The sequence below is a fragment of the Triturus cristatus genome, chromosome 7 (assembly GCF_964204655.1).
Source record: "Triturus cristatus chromosome 7, aTriCri1.1, whole genome shotgun sequence".
In the NCBI taxonomy this organism is placed as follows: domain Eukaryota; kingdom Metazoa; phylum Chordata; class Amphibia; order Caudata; family Salamandridae; genus Triturus; species Triturus cristatus.
The window spans coordinates 560,411,845-560,429,416 of NC_140590.1; the positions used below are offsets into that span (position 1 = coordinate 560,411,845).

Genomic DNA, 17,572 nt, shown 5'->3' on the forward strand with positions numbered 1-17,572 from the left:
GAAAGTGAGTAGTAAATTAATGGTTTCCTGTTTAGCTAAGCAGCCCCAGTGGCATAATGTATAAGGCACTGGCCTCCTTAGCCAGGGATTGTGGGCTCGAGTCCCATCTGGGGTGGAGTAACAATGTGTTTTTTGCAGTTCATCCAGTTCTGTCAGGGTCTTCACTCTCACCAACATTAGGACTGTAAGGTGGGTGAAGGGGAAGTCAAACGTGTACATCTCGGGGCTGAATTTCACATTATGAAACCAAAAAACGCATGATCAATCCCGGCTCCCCACTTGACCAAATTGTGTGGTTCTCAGCAATTATCTTCTTTCACTTTACCGCCTTATTCTTCATGATCACTTATAAAATGACAATGAAATACAGGAATTCAAGTTGTGCACTGTAGGAAACCAACTCATGTGTATGATTTTATAAACTATAATGTTGTCCGTAGCAACCTAGCCCCCACCCCCCCCAAAGAGCGCATAACATGTGACTTGCCTCTTAACTTACTATTGCGATTGTTGTCAGTGTGGGTGGAAGGAAGCATGAATGTTTCTTAAATTCTTGTTAGAAAAAATCACTTCTCAAGGCACTGAAATAATCCAGTGCATGAAGGTGGAACGGTTCTGCATGTTAATGAAATACACTTTTAGAATTTTAAAGCGACTTTATTATAGGATTGCTATAATAGGTCTTTAAAAATAAAAGTGTTCCTAAAGTAAAGTGGTGCAGGAAATTTAGTCACTTCCTTTCTATAACTTCAATTAACCTAAAAACAAACGCTTGCCCTTTTATTTAACAACTTTTTAATGTTAGGACTGGTTCGAGTTAACAGTACCCCAGTGCTGCTGTTGAGCAGGGGGGGCGCATCTAAAGGCGAGGAGGGGCCGAGTATCTGTTGGAAAGTGGGTTATTGGTAGGGGCAAATGTAGGTCTGCCACTGGCAATAAGGCCACTAACACATGGTAGGACCCAGCATAGGTCTTAGAAAATTATTCCTATGCTCAACCCTTGGTAACGTGGTTGCGAGCAGACAGGCTTAACTTCAGACAGGTATGTAAAGCATTCAAAAACACAATTTCAGTAAATAATTAAGACACACCACAAAATAAAAATCCAACACCAATTTATAAAAATAGGTAATATTTTTATTTTTTAAATGACACCAAAACGAAAAAAAATCCACTGTTGGGAACCAGAGATATGAATTTTAAAAGATTAGTCACTTTCTAGTGCTTAGAAGCCAACAGTGCCCCTTTTAGTCATTTCGTTTTCTCTGACAGGATGACACCTTTAGAAATTGTTCTGGAGAATTTTCTCACCACTGTGTTGTGAAGCCTTCTCCAGCAGGCTGGGTCAAGTTAGAACTCCTTCCTGAAGTTCTGCTTGCGGGTCCCAAAGTATCCAACACACAATCCAAGGTTCTGGAATCTCCCAGAGGGTCCTTGAAAGTGTGAAACTTCAATTCTGCAATCCACTTGAACAAAACCCTTTCAAATCCACTGGTACTCCAGGCTGGGGATTCTTTGTGGGGCTGTCCAGGTGAGCTCTGTTAACCTGTAGCTTGCAGGGAGTCTACTTCTTAGTCCTTTTGTAGCAAGGTAATCCACAGGGCTGCAGTTTTCAGATGGTGCAGTTTTCAGAGGTCAGCCCTTAGAAATCTTTGCACAGCTGAACTTTGCAGCAGGGCACTTCTTGCTTCAGTAAGTTTCAAGCAGCAGATCCTCCTTACCCAGTGCTCCTAGCATCAAAGTCGAATTTGACCAGCAATTTAACACAATGTGGGGAGTGAAATGGGAAATTTCACTTTACCCAGGCATATAAAAACTCATTTTTATAAGGGTGTACCTTATAAATAACTGACCCCCCACCCCTGGGCTACCTAGGGGAGACCCTGTGGGTCCCTAATATGCCAAAACATTGTAGGTTTTCCATTTCTAAGTGCCCCTACCACCAAAGTCGAGTTTGGGCACAATTTACTTTTTAAACGCAGTCCTGGCAGCCAGGGCCGGTTTTAAACTGACCCCAGGCTTCAGCATTGCACACATGCAAGTGCAGAAAAATCTGCTGGCCTCTAAAAACTGCCATGCCCCAGGGTACTGGGGACTTCTAGGTAGTTTCAATCCCCTGCCCTATTATATACTAGGGGCTTATGGGGTAGGTCATGCCAATTACAGGGGTACCCCACCATACCATAGTGTACCCTAGTGTATGTTGTGTGTTTTAACTGTATTCTAATGTGTTCCTTTTAGCTTGGCACTGGCCCTGGGCCTGGTTAGGCAGAGCCCAAGGTCAGTCAGAGTCAGTTACCACCAGTTCCAGTCAGCAAAAAGTTGGGGGGTGCCCAGGGCACAGGATGAATTTGCAACAGTATCACTTAACAAGGCTGAATGTACAGTTCCTTAATAAGGTCATGGATTTCGGAGGTGACTAGCAGTACCCTTGTAATGTACAACTGATGGTATTTTATTTCATATTATTACATTTCTATGCGATCATCCTTCACACAAAGCATTTAAATCCTTACTGTCTTGCTGTTCCATATGAAAGACTATGGGTGCAGGTATGAAGAATAAAAACCTAATCCGTGGTGGAGAATTATACATTCCCACAAATCATTTAATAATTTGTTGCAAAAAAGTTCTCAGTTTTACTGCTCTATAGACAGGCAGATGGAGTCTATTTTTCCAGTAATGATCTACAGCATGCAAAAACTAAACCTGTTACCATAAGTATCTTCTTTCTGCCAAGTACTGATCAATTTAGAAAAACGTATCAGAAGAAGAAGCCAGTTCTCAGTTACGTTGTTTGAACTGCAGATGCAGTTGTGCTCCTTGACCTGCCTTCACCTTTGCTGCTGTCTCTAGCAGGAGGCATTATGAAATCACAACACAACCGTAGTGAATAGAGTTTAGCAGCTGCACCTTGTGGTTATCACAAGAGACTTGAGACATTATTGATCTACTGACTCACAATTCGTCTGATATAAGGACATTTGAGGGGGTTTATACAGAGATTGCTGTCTCTGAGTGTATTGGAAAACGAATTCCCAAAATCCTAACTTGAATCGCGAGTACAGGTTGCTGAGTGGTTGATGTATCATGACTACGGGCAAATACAAGGACAATGTAGCCCCAGTGGCCTAATGGATAAGGCACTGGCCTCCTAAGCCAGGGATTGTGGGTTCAAGTCCCATCTGGGGTGCAGATGCCTACTTTTTGATGTTGCCTTTTATTTTTACAAAGCACAAACCAGTGAATGCTTTATATGGATTTCACAGGTCTCTCACGAAAAGTGAGGTGCTGGGAAGTAAAAACACTTGCACAATTTGACCAAGTGCGGGGAATGGAATTTGAACCCAGATTTATGGTTACACATTTCTAGGTCTCGCCTGAGCCAGCGCATGCGCTGTTCGGAGAGACATTTAGTAACTGTCCTTTAAAAGTGCAACCAAAGGCTTTTCTCAGCCTCCAGCCTGCGGGAACTCATGCGTGAACGTGCTCATGAGCCATCTGGCTTTTGTAATGGCTCATTAAGTCTTACAATGCTTCTCCACCCCCTCTCTCTCTCTGCTTTCACTCCCCTCTCCCCCTCCCTCCTCGTCAGCTTTATTTTTTTCCGAGCGCTGATATTGACAGACTTTGTGTGTTTCCCGTACTTCAAGGCAAGCGTGCGCACATATATTTTTTGTGTTTGCTAATAATTGCGTCTGTTTATTTGTAATTCCCGTACTTCAAGGCAGATGCACACGTATAATTTTCTTGTTAATATCAAGTACTTGCTAATAATTGCGTATGTTGAGCCGACAACAAGGCTCGAACACTGGTCCTCAGCTCCCGAGTCGGCAGCTCTCACCGCTTAACCATAACCTCTCCCTCCGAGAGCAGCATTCATTTTAAATGCTTGTTTGCTTCATTGCAGCTGGTGTTCCCGCAAAATGGCGACTGCTACCTCCAAGCCTCTTGCAGCGCTCGCTTCACGCCATTCATGCTTGTTTGCATTGGATGCTGACAAAACTTCTGTTCTCGTAACTTGCAGTGAAACTGTGTGTTTTGAATTGCACTTTCACAATCCTGTGCAGCCTAACGTGCAACGTGGGATATGATTCACAGCGCTGTATATACATCTCAGTGCATTGCACTCTTTTTTATTTTAGATCACTTAATTTCATGTACTCCATTAGTATTTTTAGGTATCTCCCTCCCGCTTCACGTTTGGAGCCCACCTCTACCCTCCGAAAACAAACTCATCGTTTCCCACACCCATCCCCTCCCTTTCCATGTGTTTGGGGTGAGGCAGCAAGAGGCACGGGCACCCGCTCAGCCCAAGTCGCTTTCACTACGCTTGGTCGCCTGCTGGGATGAGCTTCTTAGCTCTCTCGTCTGCGGCACCATTACCGATACCCTGTCCTTCCTTACTGTGCTCCAGTAAAATTATTGAGATCTTTATCTTCACCCTTCTGCTCCTCTACTGTACCTAGTGCAGTTCCTCTTACGTTTCCCTGGATGCTCTATTCCGTTTTTGGTTTTGCTTATTTACCGTTAGCGTTTCCTTTTTAGCCCGAGATGAGCTTCTTTCTTGTACTGTAAAAGGCATAATTGTTATTTTTTCTCTTTTATGAAAAAAGAAGATGTTCCCATTCTGAAATGGCTGCGATGGTTGTTTTAAGGTGATTAACAATACATTCAACGAGCCTACGGTCGGCTAGAGCTAAATAGTTCTTTTGTTTTTCAGAAGGTTGTTTAAGAGAGATCCTTACTAAAAAAAACACGTTTCCTAGTATTACGAATAAAGTATACAAATATGCTCTTTTCAATTGAAAAACAATAATGCGCAAACTATAATTATGAATAGTTTGTGTTTAGAAAAGATTTCAGAATGCCTATCTAACAAATTCAAACTTTTGATTTCCCCCCAATCAATAATGAAAGGGTTTATACATTACAACATGTTCCTCGCTTTGAAGCTGCTGTGCGGCCATTTTGAAATGCGTACTTTGTGATTCAGCGCTAGAATAAAACAATGATTTAAATAATAATACACGTCTTACTACGCTAGCCCACAAACGTATCTTTTTATTTTCATCAGCATTTTCTAACATATTAGGAGAAGTGTGCTGTTCGATAATTTTGCTTTAGATATGTATTTGGAATGTGTTGGGCCTCCTCTTGTCCTACCTTAGATTCCACTTTTTACCATGTAGTCCATTTTTAATGTCAAAAGATTTGTGTCTGGGTAGCATTGCTCGCATTCCTCGCAACCTTGTCCGGTGACCGAGGGGAAGAGGAAACAAGCATTGGCATAGCCAACAGGTCTCGCCTCTGGGACCTTATAAGTGTTGCAACAGTTAATGTTGTTGCACCAAGGACGTTGTGCTGCATAACTAAATACTTATAAGATCCCAAAAGTGAGACCTATTGGCTATGCCAATGCTTGTTACTTAAACCTCTGGATAGATCTCGCACGCAGTCTCCCGTTCAGCATTCAGATATTTCTTTCTTTCACAAGCTAATTGGGTAAACTGTTCAATAAATATAAGTAACATGTGAAACCACTATGTTGGTAAAGGAGTATTTCTCGAAAATAAGTGCAAAGTCAAGACAGTGCGCCTTATTTTACATTAATATCGCTGATCCCCCTGCTCTTACAAAAGCAGACTAATTTTAGGGTTGATGGGGTTCATAGAGGAGTTCATGAGATACGTGTGAAATGCAGCTTTATTGGTTCTCCTTTTAGTTCATACAGAAAAGCAGATTTCATGTCCTGTTTAACAGTCATTGATTTCAACAAGGGCATTAAAAAGAGTTTGGGGAGATCCTGGATGCTCGACCTGGCTGTGTCTTGGAATCCACCCATGTGGGCTAAGGGCCAAGGCATACGTTTGGCTTTCGCCTTGTCCAACTCTAATTTTCCAACCCTAGGAGCATATCATCAAGACACATATCGCCGCTTTTTTGGCACATAGCGCCGAAAAAGCGTTGATTCTAATATCGCACAATCATCAAGGCGGCGCTAACATACATTAGCGCATGTTAGCTTCCGTTTTCCGAACGCCTCACCTTGCATCGCTAATTAGATGCAAAGTAGGCGTTCCTCACATAGAATCCATGTAAAACATCGCTGACACAGCATCGCAATATTTACAAAGATGCCCCAGAGCTGCGAAGCGCCGATAATAGTTGCGCTAATGCCCCTTAACGCTGGATCCTAACGTCTGGTATTTTCTTGACTACACTATGTGTACTATTGAAGGTGGATTCTAGGGTTGAGGCCACAGGGCTCTATCAGCAAGCTCATCTCCAATCCTGCTTGATTATCGCTGGTTTTCCAGCGATGTCGCCCCATATCACTGGCTATCACTGAAAATATTATCGCCAAAGCACTAAGCGTTGTTGATACAGCGCTAGCCTGGCGATAATTTCCTGCAATAGCTGGGATTAGTACAAAACGCGCCAAGCGCGTTCAGCGATGAATATCGCTGAGGCTTGTTAATATACCCCCTAGACCGTACATTTGGAGCCAATTGTAATACTTTCTTAGTACTGCTTGTTGTTCCCTTAACAGTACACATATTGTTCTTAGGAGCCTGCCACACCAGCACTTCCACCACTGTTCCCACTAACGTGCGCGCACGGACGTGCACGCACGATGGTCACCCGGAGCGCGCAGTGTCCTGGATTTAGCGCACACAGTGTGAGACATCCCTACAAGACCGTTCGCGCCTCCGCTTTTTAAACGCGAGCGGCGCAAAATCCAGGCATGAGGCAGAGGAAGAGACATGGTGCTTGCAGGCACACAAAGCCCATTGTGCTTAAAGGGCTTCAGCTTCAGCCCCCGACACCCCCGTTGTGTGTCAGCCCGGCTGAGCCAGCTTCCCGGGCACACAACAGCCGCACCGAGTACTTCACGGGTCTTTAAAAGACCATTTGCATGTCAATGAGCTTTGTCGTTTTTTCGCCCCTGCATCTCCACACTTCCTACTGGGATTAAGAGGACTTCCGGTGCAGAGTTGAGTACCTTGGCATTTACGCTTGGGCTCTGGAGCATGAGGAGTCTCTGGAGTTGAGATACTTTGGGAACAGAGGATGGTACCAACAATCACAACGTTTTTGATACAGTCCAGGGATTACGGCATGGCTCTCTCAGTGCCATTCCTTGTCCTGGAGCAGTCTGTTCACGATTAAATGCGAATGAAGGATTCTCTGTGTGTGTGAAGTATGAAAAATCCTAGGTGTGATCTTTGTGGTAGGTGTTAGTTTTGTGGAAGGCCTTCGAGAAGACCTGTATTTTGGACTCCTCTTCCCATTGGTCCCCGGACTACCAAAAGCACTCCGGCCCTCATCTGCAGTCTGAGAAAGTCTATTCTACTTCCTTGATGTCTTATCTGGATGGAGGCTCAGGAAAGCCTCAGCACTTAGTCTTAAAACGCGCCTATGGTGCCTTTTGGTCTTCTTGCATCAAAAAGCTTCACAAGATGAGCAGGCAGACTCGTCATGGTCACGTGGGTGGCAGACGTCAGGGGCAAAGTCGGTTCAACAACAGAAATTTACATTTGCAGTTGTGCCAAAATATAAATGACGCTCTCCATACCGTCCACTTACATGTCATTCTCATATGACCGGGTCCAAGGCTTCTTGATCCTATTCCGCTCTAAGGTGGCCGGAAGTCGTTTGAGGGTCTATAGAGGGAAGCAGCTGGGGTTCGCACAAACAACTCGCATTTTAACTTATTTTTCCACTGCCTCGATGTCATAAGGATCACCTTGAAACCGAAACTGCCCTTTCAAATAAAAAAAACTTGCAACATCCAAACCGAAAACTAGATAGCAGGATCGTGCACAGCAAGAAATGTACCTCAGCACATGCTGCAAACTTAAGTCTTACTGTGCACAGTTCTGGAATCTAGCCATGTGTCTCAGTTGAATGAAAGGAAGCGGAACGACCAGAACCGTTAAATACCAAAATAACTTGCCTTTATCAACAAAAAAAAACAGAAGAATGTTGCCATCTTCTTTTCCTCCTGGTTGCAGTGATATTACTACTTCTTGACACACCATGCATTTACCATTAGGGCGTCACTACACTATCCTTGCATTGTTTAAGGCTCCATCCAAGAAGGGGAAAAGAAAAAAAAAAAATCAATCAATTCTTGTTGCGATTTTCACTACAGCTAACATAATCAATTTTACAGTGCACAATATATTTCGCCAAATTTAAGAAACTTTAATCCTTAAAAAAACAAACTACTAGCACGTTTGTTAAATAAGATTTTAAGCTATTAGCAAAATTGTTCGCAGCAACAGAAACCGTTTTTTTAGTGTAGTTCAATTGCCATCAAGATGTAAACCAGGAGCAGAGACAAAGCACAGTGCACCACACATCGGCAAGTGTGAAAATCAAACTTGAAGTGAAGAATTAAAACTCATAGCTGTTTTCTGTTTTAAAAAGAAAACTGTGCCAAATGAGGAGTAGCTCTGACCCCTGCTTAATGTAAGCTTTTGGCACTGGTGACTAATGACATATTTTAATGCACTTTGGCAGAGCGAATAGGTTTGGCTTACGAATAGAGTGATGTCACAGAGGGGCCTGGCAGACTATGCACACACAAACACAGATCCTCAAGCACAAAGAGATAAAGATGCAAGCAGACAAATGGACATCTAGGCATACCAGGACATATGTGCATCAGAGCAAACAATCAACACATATGCACCTACAGACAACAGTACAAAGGCACACATACAGTCTCAGACATACAGGAAGAGGAATGCACGACTGTGTGAGTAGATGGATACATGTGCAACTGTGAATGCACACATGATTTAATGTATACACATGGGTGCATGAATGGATTAACAAATATACATTTGTTGTTTATGACTTGTTTTTTGGCTTACAACGGATTGGATTTGTTTTACTATGATGCGATTTTGCAATTGTTTGCGTTGTAAGAGCAGAGAACAAAGATGTTGGCACTTTTTCTGTGGTTTACGTTTTACTCCGATATATGCTTAAGAAGCAGGTTCTAAACATCAGTATCCTTTAAGAACATTCGGCAGTGAAAATATCAAACAAAACATTTGAATTATTCACTACACACCTTTACGGAAAGCAACTCTGAAACACATTTAGGCAATTACAAAATGTGTGCCTCTATACTGGTATCTGTGAAGAAACAACCCCTTTTTTAATCATAGATCAATGGCTTCTAGAGTATGCACATAATGCCTTGCTAGCCAAGCACCGACCACAAAACGTATAGTAATTATATAGAACAACCCTCAGACACTTATAGTGACACATGCAGAAAAGTAGCACAGGAAGGTAGACCAAAAAAGCTCATTCAATAATTATTGCTCCAGTTTAGACACTAGAGTAGTGCACAGTGACAGTAAATAAACTTGATTGGCACATAAAAGAGCAAGGTCCACTTAGGGAGGCTATTTTCTTAACTGTCATAACCCTGCCTGGACTTTAGCTTTTGTTTTATTCTTAAAACACCAAGACTGACGAGCTCTGCTCAAACTTCATGTTTTTGCTCTCACTACTTACACTTGAGATTTTCAGCTGGTCATAAACCTTCTCACTAAAAGATACTTTTTCATGTGCTACTTCTGAGGCTATCTCTTTAACCTTAAAAACATGTTCCCTCTGACTTCTATAAAACACACACACAAACACACTCAACAACTCACAGATTCGCATTTTTTCTAGATACATAAAAGCATTGTTCAAGAATAATGTGTTAAGCGCTGCAAGATACCCCAGTGTAGGACATTATCCAGAGAGTGAAGCAAATGCAGGGGAAAAAAATACTCTAAATGCTGGGTTCCACCTCAACCAGCACTCACTATAGCTTATGAAGGGCTACAAAAGAGGAGTGCGAAACAAATATTTAGAAGGAATAGTCAATAATAAAAATTAACAAGCATTCTACTTTGAATACACAGTATAAATAGTTACTCAGGAATTTTTTGTTTTAAGGGAAAATAACGAAGTTCAATGTGTGGTTATCATAAGATTTTTTGTCAACATATCTGAAAAAGAAAGTGCAAAGAGAATGTTTTACAGCAATTTAAATTCAATAAAAAAAAAACTTGTCAAAAGACTTCTTGTGGGTAATACTGAAGAGTGGGCTTTGGGTTAGGAAATTGTTTTTAATTGGTTGGCTCTAAAGTCAATCTAGTTAGCTAGTTTCTTACTGGATGGCTTTTGTCGCTCTTCTTGTGTTTGTTCTTCTCCTGGACCATAGTTTCTCTACCACCCTTTTGATTGGATGACTTGTATCCTTCCACTGCTCACATTCAGATAACGATTTTTTTTTTGATTTTTTTTTAGCACTACACAGAAGTGGAGCACATGTGTTTTCTTGAGTTCTCTCACTTGCCCTGTGTGTTGACTCTCTGTTCACACTTCCGTCCCCTTTTTTTCCGGTCAAATAATAACTTTGGTGATAAACGTAGTATTTCATAAAAGCATACACAGTACATCAACAGCACACTAAATATTATATAGTCTCTTAAAATCTACAAACTAGTGTTGTCCTGGGTACAGTCCCAGAGCCCCTTTCCCATTGAACAGGGCTGGTTATTCCCCATTTGACAATTAAGGTGACTTTCAGACATGGTCCATGCTAGTCACCATGCTACAAAGTTTAATCCGGCCTTAAGAATCAATATGAGCAGGCCTGACTGACTAAAGCAATCTTCTCAGACCGGGGCAGCCAGCGAGTTCAGAGAATACCGAAGCATGTCTTCTCAGGCTCCGGTCTCACAATGCGGGAGGGTTGTGGCATCTAGCAGACCTCTCTGGATGATGCATCAGGACAAACTATCTCTGACGGGATATCCAGACATAACTCTGTAGCTTGCACGTCTAATTGTAAATATGTTATGTAATTGGGTATATATGTGATCTTGTGTAGGCTCCCAACATTCCCCACCCTATGAACAGTCCTTGAGCTGAGGATCTTTAGTAAAATCTTATTATGATACCACTATTGGAGTCCTGTGCTTTTCTAAACCCAAAGTGTACTTGCCTGTGTAACCAATTCATGTCATTGCGTCTATATCTAAATTGAAAACCTACCTTAAGACACTTCATGTGGCGCTGCATGTGTGGAAATGCACTCTTTTTTCACTTTTTTAAGCAAAGGTTTGGAGTGATATTTGGTGCTGCACCACATACGCTGTCTGGTTTCCGGCGCACATAGCCTTAGTTGCAGCGCACAGAGACCTTATACTGCCGCACACAGAGGAAAAAAATTAGAGGGAACATTGACTTCCACATGCTGGAGTTACCAAGTACCAAGGCTGCCCAGTCTTCATACCAACTCAGGTTTCTTTCTTCGGGCACACTCTACTGCTGTTTACTTTATCTCACTCTTGTAGGTTGGTTTTCTTACATACTTTGCTGCTATTTTCTTTATCTTCCTCCGCTTTTTAGGTCTCGCCTGACCCAGCGCATGCGCTGGTCTGGCGAGACTTATTGAGAGGGCTCCAAAAAGTGCTACCAGGCCAACCTAGAGCTACAGTGCATGCGCGCGGGCACGCTTGACCGTGATTACTTTCACTTTCGCGGCTGCAGGGCTGCTTTGATGTTTGATCGCGATCACTTTCACTTTCGCGCCCGCTTGGCATAGCCAATAGGTCTCGCTTTTGGGACCTTATAAGTATTTAGTTATGCAACTGTTGCATGGCTAAACACTTATAAGGTCCCAAAGGTGAGACCTATTGGCTATGCCAATGCTTGTTTCCTTTTATTGCATTTCTTTCTCATGTCCTGAATCAAAGTGTGACAATGAAAAATATGTCCACGTGCAACTACTGACACAAAATAAGCACTGTCTCCTAATAACCTACCTCAGTCTCATTTTACTTGTATATAGTTTTGAAAAGTTTCACAAGATGTGGACTAAAAAAAACAGGCGTGACTGCTGAATTTGAGACGAGTGAGGAGTAACGCCACTTAAACCAGCCCAGTGTTGTTGTGAGATAAGCCTATTTAGCAGATTGGTGGGGGGTTCGCTCACCAAGACAAGTGTTTTAAAGGATGGGCCAAACACTTTACCCTATTCTCAAAGGTATTTTTAGGCAAATAATACCCAATTCACTCCTGTCACAAATTCACAAGAGATTCCTGGTAGTCTTAAATGGTCTCACTACGGAAAAAATCCCTACTACAAGTGCACAGAATTCCATAGTGGTAAATCTCACACATGAGATATGAAGTGGTTGTTAGAAAGCGTGGTTTGCTCTGTAAATCAACAACCACAAATCTATGTTTAAGGGCATTCATGAAGTCCGGTCCGACCCCCTCACACTCAGAAATGGCTGGAAAGTTACTCCAGCCAGGAGCTGGACTAACCCTCATTGTAGGATGGGACCGAGAATCCAGCAATGGATAATAGCACATTTGGTGGTGGTGTTGGGGAAGAGGGTTTTCCCAGGGAGAAAATGTTTTCTTCCTGGAGGAAAAAAAAGAATTGTGTAAAAAAGAACCGATTAATTTGCACAGCTGCTTACATTCCCCATGTGCTGAAATCTACACTAGGAAGATCTCTGCACAGGAAGAATAGGGGTCCAAAGGAAATGCACCATGACTTTCTCAGAAATACATCCGGAAATCTGCTCCTGGTGCAGATTTCCCCTTATTCTCATGGGAATGTTTGTGAATTGAATCAAGATAACAGCATTTCAGCTGGAGATGTTAATCTCCGTCTATGTTTTCCATTTGCTTTCATGCGTCGGGCCCTGTGCTTTTTACAGTCAGGAGTTATAGATGTATTGATGGCCAAACATCTGTCTGTTGCTTCTAAGCAGTCCACAAGAGGAACCGGTCCTGTATTCCAATACTTCAGTTTAGCCACCATACCAAAGGGCTTGATTTCTTAACCGCTGTCCAGCGACAAAAGACTCATCCGCTTATCTGAAAAATATGACCTCCCTGACAGAAACACCGATGGACAGCAGACATATGTGTGTGTTATGGGTGGAACAGCGCATATATAGTGGGCTCATCACAGTACCTGTTCAGTACTGAATTGCCATCTGGATTAAATAACGCCAGAACTACTGCCATTACACACCAAGATGCTGCAGTCATACAACCGGATGCTGCTTTCAAAAGTGTGCTGCTTTCAGTATCATGTTGTGTGCATAACACTCACGGGTGCTTAATGTGCCAGTGTTGTTCGTTAAACACAAGGGCCGTTCAAATATACCAGGACTACTTCTCTTTTTTAGCAGCTGCACAAGGTGCTCGGGCTGGTGAAAGATACAGATTACTCTCAGGTAGAGTGGAACCCTCTAGTCGAGTGAAATTCTGGACATTGACACATTATGTACAAACTGTCATGTTTTCATTGGTGACCTCAGACTACAACGAATCGTTTGAAAGTATAAAAGTGAACAGGCGACCCAACAATAGATTTAAACATGAGTTTAGGTTGCAATGTCCCCAGTTTGCTTTCGTAAAAGAAGCAGCAAGAAGTCCATCTTTTTGCGAGTAAGATGTCATGCTCTACTCTGATCACATGGCCAGACCACAGTACCCACATTGCCACAATCTAACACATCCTGGCCACAGTCCACACTGAAAGATGGAAATGCGCTCTCTTAGAGGCCTGGCAGCTGCGCTAGACAGCCCCCTTGAGTGCCCTTGAAACACCCTTGCATCTCCGCGGTACGCTCTGCACTCTGGAAAACCACACGGGTAAGACTCTTCCATTTTGTTGCATTCTTCTCAACTCGACCAAACATTGTTCAAGTGCCATAAACATCCATAAAAGTGCATAACAGCAATCAAATTAAAACACATAAAATGGGCGCTTAACATACTCATCATAAACAGATGAAGTCTCGTTATTTAATAACCCATAACATCTCTAAAACATTCAACTGAATAAAAAACTAAAAATGTTCTTGGTAATAAAAGTAACAATTATGGATCTCACTTAAAAAGAAAATAGGTTGTTAAATACTAAGGGGCATATTTACAAGCCCCTTGCGCCACTTTTGCCTCATTTTTAACATGGGAAAAAGGACGCAAAAGTGGCACAAGGGACTTGTAAATCTGCCCTTAAGATTGCATGGTTCTTCTAGATCGTACAGCTGGCATCAGCAGTGGACCCCACATGAAAGCATACATCCACACCATTTAATAATTGCAAAACACGTATTCTCATTCTGCCCTGGCAGATTGCAAGGTTACTTAATAGGGTGATTGAGTGAAGACGGGTAAAATTTGCAGAACAAAAATGCAAAAGAGACTGAAGGGACTTACCATCACACGGGCAAGCACAAACTAAACATCTTAGTGTTACCCCACTGGGAAACAAAGCAAAAATATAACTGTTCCTGCTCTAAAACGAAACAGCAAAGACCTCTCCTACAGCTCTCGTGGCACAGAAACTTAATATACTAACCCTATTGCCCTCCTTTGATATAGATACCTTTTTACTGAGGGTTTCTTGTATTCCACATTTTCCGGAGAGAGGCGAATACTTTCTAGGAATTTGAGTTTGACTTCCTCACAGACAAGCGTAGAGTTATCACAAAGGGGTGACCGGCCAAGTCCTGAGAGTGTTTTTCCTACATATGTGAGCCTGGGAATACTAAGGCCCTTATTGCAAGACAGATAGTCTTAAGTCTGGCTTTTAGATTAACCCTAACTGAATGCCATAGGGTGAGTGGCCCCAATTTGATGCGATCCTCAATACAATGGAGCCCTGGTTCTTCATGACAGTTATAGTGGGGAGTCGAAGGTGTATTGTGAGTAGCTGCCTACAAAAACTGTTCTTCTCAGACTGAACGGCTTTGCAGTTAACACAACTCCAAATCCCTGCTGCATGTACAGCCGTGGCAATGCACTGCATCTTTTATACCTGTAGCACTGGAATAATTGATTTGCTTCTAGATGGTCGTGGTATGTTAAAGAAAACCCCCACTGATCGAGAATGCTTCAAACAACAGTTCAAGATGTTAGAGGACCAGGTCCCCAAAAAGTAAAAAAGATTTCACAATTTAAAAAAAAACGATTAGTTCTTTCTAGCCGTTTGTCATCAATAACTGAAATAAGGATGCTAGGTTGTTTAGGGCCATAATATATGATTTACAATAATTGGCGACCAATCTATATCTGCCATAAACTGGGCAAAGGAAGTTATTACGTGGGGCAAGGCTTTGGGTGTGCGGGCCATCAGAACCACATCATCGGCATATAGCAATGCAGGTAAAGGGGCAACACCTATCTTTGGAACATACATACTAACACTATTGAGATTATAGCTTAACTTATTAATATTTAAAAAAAAAATAGAAGTGGGGCAAGAACACACCATGCCAAACTCCCAGTAGAGTCACAAACTGATCTGTAACTTTTCTGCCAGTGCCAAATCTAACCCTTTGTTAGATATGTCAGCCATAGGGTGGTCTTTTTGACAGACAGCAAGCATTCTTATACCTCTTGTAAAAGCACCGCCCGACTGGCGCAAATTGTGCCATCCACATTTTAACCCGCCTCTTCTCGCGTGCAACATGCAAATGTATTTCTCTATTCAATCGGCTAAACCAGTCCACGCCCTGAAGAGAATCCCACAAACCACCTTGGGAATCGAAACGCGTCAGCATTACACAACGCGGGGACTTTCGCTTTTAATTAGGTTTCCCCCAGTAGAAATGTTATTTGAATTGTCTCACTACTGGGCCTAATATCTCTTTTCCCCATGGGTAGCAGCTTCTTGAATTTGTTACACAATATGGATGCTAAAGGTTGTCCTAGTAGCTGCTTCGTTTGTGAACTAAGACTGGTGATATAATGTTTAGATAATTGTTATGTATCACGCTTCATGTATTGTTTGTTGCGTCACATTACTTCATCACAAAGTATGTTTGTCTTTGTTTTAATTGTTGCCTTAATATGTATAATTTGCTCTTGACTGAAACGTATCCGCACTTACCTGACCCATGATTAAATGTGGAGTAAAGTAGCAAATAAATGCTTCAAGCCCATATCAATTGAATTGATGGCCTTTAGTCTGTTAAATTGGTTTTGCAGCATTTGAATGTGACAGCTAGGACGCCCCCCCCCTTTTTCTTAGTTCACTTTTAGAAAGTGAACATTTCTCTGCACTTACTGTTGTGTGTGCCTGTCAGCCTGTCTCCAATACACGTCTGGACTGGGTATATCATTACATTTGTACGTTCCTCTAGACAGCCACAACACAGGACACTCAACTGGATTTGCATTCATCTGCATGCTGATGGGTTTTCCTGGGCAAGAGGGAGGGAAGGAACTAACACTCCAGATGAATAGGTGGTGTCCTGTCCCCACACAAAGGGCTAATTTACCCCTCTGTCCCTAGGCTGGCTGACACAACTGGTCTGAAAAGAGAAGCTGTGCACTTCAGAGAATTCTTTTGAGGTCACCCCACATCAAAGACCCTTTTGGGTATAAGTCCTGGGTCTCTGACCCCCCTCTAGGTAGACACTTTGTTGGACCTGTAACCAGACACTGCTGGCTCTACATCTGCACATTGCTAGCTGCTGGGCTGCCAGGAAGGACTGCCACTTTGCTAAGTGCTCTGCTGTGTTGACTCGCTGAGCTGCAGGAGGGACTGCCCCTTTGCGACTTGCGTTGCTGTGCTGGCCTGCTGCCTGCTACATTTTTGCTGTGCTGAACTACAAGAGTTCTCCACGGGCTTGCTGGCTTTGCCCCCGTTCAGGAGAACTCAGGATCATGGAAGACCTCACCCCCTTCCACTGCCATGGAACTTCGTAACTTGCGAGTCTGACAAGTGGGTTTTGACACAGACCAGCTTTTGAGCCAATGGCTGCCTCAATTCTAGCACAAAGACCAGTGATTCCCCTTTTTTGAGCACTCAGCGCCTTGCATTTCTGCAACTGGTGTTGTCTACGAGGCTCAAGTTGTTCCAGCTGTGCTTATACCGATCTAAGTCACTGCCGCTCTCCAAGCGCCTGCAGTGCCTTCCAGCACGGCTCTACTGAGATGCGTTTCCTGGGTGAGCAGAGGCATGACCAGGGGCGCGAGGTTCGTCAGCCATCAGTGCGCACGCTGTTGTGACCCAGATCAGCCGTCGAACCACATGCAAACGGTACATGACGCTAGCTTAGGAACAGGCACTTGGCCACACCATAATTAGAAGTAGCAAAGCTTATGTGTTCCTGATTGGACAAATATTACAAATGATTTTGATCACATTCACAGTTACTAGAACACTGCATTAGCTCAGGAAGTCCCAACTGTCACAAGCAAAGGACCCATGGGTAGTAACAGCCCCACTGCCTCACATCATGCAGGTATTCCAGTGTTGGCGTCTTCTGATTGGCCTGGTGTCCTGTAGTTGTGTAACCTCCCAAGGCTACTAATGGGCAGGAAACGCCCCTGTGCTTTATTTCTGAGAAAATGTCTTAAACTTGTACTTTTACTGGACATGTATTGCGTAAATCATAACGCTCTTTGTAGTTTACAACAATAAAAGCCTGTGTGAGACTTCCCCTTGTTGAACATTCGGCTGCAAGCTGTCTGTCCTGGTGTTACACGTGAATACATTTTCTCCTTCATC

At 42.8% G+C, this 17,572-nt stretch overlaps 1 non-coding gene across 1 annotated transcript; it reads left to right on the forward strand.

Annotated features, from left to right (window-relative positions):
* The first annotated feature begins 3,120 nt into the window (after positions 1–3,120).
* Positions 3,121–3,193, forward strand: TRNAR-CCU (transfer RNA arginine (anticodon CCU)). The gene has a single exon. It is a non-coding gene; the product is annotated as a tRNA-Arg (tRNA).
* The last annotated feature ends 14,379 nt before the right edge of the window (positions 3,194–17,572 follow it).